Source organism: Nerophis lumbriciformis, linkage group LG27 (genome assembly GCF_033978685.3).
Source record: "Nerophis lumbriciformis linkage group LG27, RoL_Nlum_v2.1, whole genome shotgun sequence".
Classification (NCBI taxonomy): Eukaryota; Metazoa; Chordata; class Actinopteri; order Syngnathiformes; family Syngnathidae; genus Nerophis; species Nerophis lumbriciformis.
In genome coordinates, this window is record NC_084574.2 from 32,835,001 (window position 1) to 32,840,484 (window position 5,484).

The window sequence follows — 5,484 nt, forward strand, 5'->3', positions numbered from 1 at the left end:
CAGGTTGCTCTGATAGTGGCCTTCAACTCTTCTGCGTTTTTGGGTCTGGCATTCTGCATCTTCCTTTTCTCAATACCCCACAGATTTTCTATGGGGCTAAGGTCAGGGGAGTTGGCGGGCCAATTTAGAACAGAAATACCATGGTCCGTAAACCAGGCACGGGTAGATTTTGCGCTGTGTGCAGGCGCCAAGTCCTGTTGGAACTTGAAATCTCCATCTCCATAGAGCAGGTCAGCAGCAGGAAGCATGAAGTGCTCTAAAACTTGCTGGTAGACGGCTGCGTTGACCCTGGATCTCAGGAAACAGAGTGGACCGACACCAGCAGATGACATGGCACCCCAAACCATCACTGATGGTGGAAACTTTACACTAGACTTCAGGCAACGTGGATCCTGTGCCTCTCCTGTCTTCCTCCAGACTCTGGGACCTCGATTTCCAAAGGAAATGCAAAATTTGCATGGTTGGGTGATGGTTTGGGGTGCCATGTCATCTGCTGGTGTCGGTCCACTCTGTTTCCTGAGATCCAGGGTCAACGCAGCCGTCTACCAGCAAGTTTTAGAGCACTTCATGCTTCCTGCTGCTGACCTGCTCTATGGAGATGGAGATTTCAAGTTCCAACAGGACTTGGCGCCTGCACACAGCGCAAAATCTACCCGTGCCTGGTTTACGGACCATGGTATTTCTGTTCTAAATTGGCCCGCCAACTCCCCTGACCTTAGCCCCATAGAAAATCTGTGGGGTATTGAGAAAAGGAAGATGCAGAATGCCAGACCCAAAAACGCAGAAGAGTTGAAGGCCACTATCAGAGCAACCTGGGCTCTCATAACACCTGAGCAGTGCCAGAAACTCATCGACTCCATGCCACGCCGCATTAACGCAGTAATTGAGGCAAAAGGAGCTCCAACCAAGTATTGAGTATTGTACATGCTCATATTTTTCATTTTCATACTTTTCAGTTGGCCAACATTTCTAAAAATCCCTTTTTTGTATTAGCCTTAAGTAATATTCTAATTTTGTGACACACGGAATTTTGGATTTTCATTTGTTGCCACTTCAAATCATCAAAATTAAATGAAATAAACATTTGAATGCATCAGTCTGTGTGCAATGAATAAATATAATGTACAAGTTACACCTTTTGAATGCAATTACTGAAATAAATCAAGTTTTTCAAAATATTCTAATTTACTGGCTTTTACCTGTATACTGTATATATATATCTATATCTATAGATATATATATGTAGATATATCTATATATATAGATATATCTATATATATAGATCTATAGATATATATAGATATATAGCCAGTGCCGGCCCAAGCCTACATGGGGCCCTAAGCAAAATGTGATTTTGGGGCCCTCTATTTCTGCCAATAATATTGATTGTTGATCATTCACACACCTACTATAAACTCATTGCGGCTCTGGCAGTGTTGTTTACATTATCCTATTGTCAGCCTGGCATGTCTTTACAAATGACATGTCATTTATAAAGATATGGGGGTGGCCCAGTTAAGAACATAAATAATACCAATGAATGAACAAATGATGTCCAGAGTGCCACATATGGTTCCTAATCTTAAAATGTAGAAAACATTCAGCTACAAGAGTGGCCTGGGGTTGAACAGTCCAAGTGATAAAGCTTTGTATTTACAGTAAAAGTGTCATCTTGTCTCATCAGTCTTGTACATATTAGTCTTTAATTACTAGTTTACATTTTTAGTTAATTGTTCATATTTAATGTTTACTTTGTACAAAGAGAGCGCAGTCTACTGAAGTTAAATTCATCAATAGTTTTCCCCTTTGAAAGACGCAAGGCAAAATCCTTCCATTTCACCATGTTGCTACAATGATCTTCACTGTTTTCATGCTGTTTCAGCAGTGCACCTATGTTGACCCAATCCCGCTGTCCCTCGGCTGCCAGTTTTAAGGACTTTTTGGAAAATAATTTGCAGCAAAAGCAATAGACTGCATCTTTACTTCTTGAATAAGTCAGCCAGCTACGCTTGACTTTTCCCCCATTGACTAGCTGTCTGTAGGTATAATGATAATGAAAACTTCGGCCATCATGCCGTTTGGGGAATGAAAAGTTCTCCTTAATAGACAGTGGTCCTCTGATCACCTGCTCAGTCCTGTCTGAATCTGAGAGGAAAGATATGGCGTCACATTAGTGCCAAAAATCCAAGCGCATAAAAACTGTTATCGCGCGCTGATTCTCCACTTTGTGCGCGCGCGACACCCTTTTGCGCGCGCGTGGTGTCTTTTTGCGCGCGCGTGGTGTCTTTTTGCGCGCGCGCGGTGCCTTTCTGCGCGCGCGCCGTCTCGGTCTGTGCGCTCTCTGTGTACTCCTGGCATCTCTCCTCGCGCTGTCATTTTTTTTTTGGCACTTTGGGGGCAGGTATGCTTAGACAGCCCCTCCTTTCTGATTGGCTCTGAGCATTTTTCATATGACCAATCATTCTCCAGCGTAGCAACGTTGTAGCCATCTTACCTCGGACAGCTAGCCTCAATCATTACATTGATGTCAAAGCAAGTTATGGTAATTTAATTAGTACATGTACCAATTAAATTACCATAACTTGCTCGATTTTCGACCAATTTACAAACGGTTTGCCTTGTTACAAATCTTATTACATGTAGATATGACATAGGATGCTGCACCTATTGAAATTACCTCTTTCGCTATAAAAAAAAAATGACTTAATTGTGCAACATAGTTGTGTAGGGTCAGTGATAGTCAGTTCTCTGATTATTTTAAACTGTTTCAGAATACATTATTAAAAGGCTATTTTTAACATTTTAAAAACAAAATTCAAAGATTATTTCATTAATTTTATGGCTGAATCAAAAGAAATTCCATAAATTAGAAAACAAATGTTCAAGAAGAAGTGAAAATTTTACGCCTATAACAATCTTGATACATATTGACGATAACCCGCCCTGCTATACTTCTGATTGGCTCTGAGCATTTCGCCTGACCAATCAGAAAGAAGGGGCCGTCTAAGCATACCCGCCCCCAAAGTGCCAAAACGAAACATGCCAGCGCACAGACCGAGACGGCGCGCGCGCAAAAAGGCACCACACGCGCGCAAAAGGGTGTCGCGCGCGCGCGCACGAAGTGGAGAATCAGCGCGCGATAACAGTTTTTATGCGCTCGGATTTTTGGCACTAATGTGACGCCATAGCAGGCGGCAAACGTCACAGGTGCAGCAGAGACAGCTTTACATTTAAAGAGAGGCAGGAAGAATCACTAAGCCTAGATCAGCAGCAGCACTCTGTTGACCTAAAATTGTGTTTTTGTACAATAATATATCTTTGATCATTTAGAAATCATCAGTCAGACTCGTACATGCAAAAAATTAAAAATAAGATTTTTTTGTTAATTGCTTTTGGGGGCCCCCTGGTGGCCGCGGTGCCCTAAGCAAGCGCTTAGTACGCTTATGCCTTGGGCCGGCTCTGTATATAGCCTATTTTACATTCTACTTTAATTAATTGCTTTATTGAGTTTACAACCCCCTGGCGCTGTTCTGTTTTGTACTGTTTTTGTACTGTTTCTGTACTTGTTTTGATTATTATTATTTATTTGCTTGGCTAAGCCACGGCACCTCAAATGTTATCTTTTTTTTGTAAACTGAATTTATTAGGAAAAACATGAAAAAAGAGAAGTATTTTCTGATTTTTTTTTTAAATGTAATGTAATGTAAATGTTGCATATTATAAATAAAGGTTTATAAAAAAAAAAAATTAAAAAAAAGATCACATTTGGGCTGTCAAACATTTTATGGACAGTTGTAGCATTTTGTTAACGTATGGAAAATGCCCTTAAATTGATATCTTTATTGAAAAAATTTGAAGTGATTTAATTAGCCCTTTTTTGTCTTTTTGAATTTTGTATTTTATCATATTGTTTATTATTATTATTTATTATTATTTTTAATACTCTATTGTAATACTCTATTTGTATTTTATTTTATTTTATTTTCTTGACATGTTTTGTTAAAGTCATAATTGCTCAACCTGATGTGTAAATTGTTGACTCTGTTGAAAGTGCTTTGACTTTTATGTACATTGTGGATATATGTTTGTTGTTGAATTTAAAAAAAATAAAAATCTAAAAAAAATAAAAATCTCTAAAATATGAAATAAATTTTTTTAATTAAAAGTAAAAACTTTTTTTTTTTAAATCAATAAATAACAAATACAAACTCTACTTTTATTTATAGATTACGTGCAAAAATTTAAAAAAACTTAACATATCAAAAACATATCGTATTTGCTGATGTTGCTCTATTGTTGTTGTTGTTGTTGTTATTGTTGTGTTTGCTTTTGTTGTTTTTGTCTCTCTATCTTATCCCCCTCTTGTCCCCACAATTTCCCCCTCTGTTTTCCTTTTTTTCTCTTTCTATCCTTTCCTGCTCCGGCCCGGCTGCAAAAATGATAATATAAATACATTTAATAAAGTAAAATACAAATAAGGCAACAAGAGAAGTATCCCACACTTCTCTTTTGTAAAGTAAATTTGTACAGCTGATTTGGGCATCTACATCAACTATATGATTTGCCCGAGAAGCTGGACAGGACAAAAAAAAAAAAAAATTGCAAAAACTTGAAAAATGTCCGAAATCTGTAGTTTTTCTCTTTCTTTCTAGTTATGGTAATTTATTTTGTGTGTGCACTCTCTGGTTATTTTGAGTTTTTTTTTTTCAAGAGTATTTTTCTCAAACCCCCCCTAACCATATCTCAAACAAAGCAAACAATATGAGAAGGTCAATATTTCCATTTGGATAAATAAATACACAAAAGCGGATAAATACACAATATACAATAAATGTATTTTAAATTGTAATCCTGCTAGAAATCCCAATTGTGGCATCTTTATAACATATTATTTCTGTAGCTGTACAGGATTAGTTTTCTTTTTGTATCCTGATGACAGAAACCTGATTGAATTATAATAGCCAATTCATGTACCTATTGGGTGTTATTGTAGCCTATATTAACCAAACCAGTGGTTTTCAGGGAGTCTAGTGGCTCTAAATCGTAACATACAGCAGAAAAATACATGCAGGCGTGCTCATAAAGCTTTTGTCAGACTGACCCTGAAGGCGTTCTGACATCCAGTGTTTGGATACGTTCTAAGCTTCCTCCTAGTTAGCTGGGAGGAGGTTTCAAAGTCTTTCAACCATTTGTGTACCTCATCTTCGGAGGTAATTCTTAATTTAGTTTGGGCTCTAAATGTATCCTCTCCACTCTCCTCATACAGTAGGTCCATACCAAGTGGTCGTAGCCCTCAGGATAAATAGTTGTCAACGTTTCATCACATGTCACAAGAAGAAGGGACTTTGCAGGGAGCGCAGGGCGTGGTCATCCCTGCACTGCTCTAGGGTTTCTAATCTGCTCCTGTCTATCTGTCCTAAGTCTAAAACTACATTTATCCTAATACTAAGACTTCATAGGTCCTGCAGACTCAATCTGTTTAAG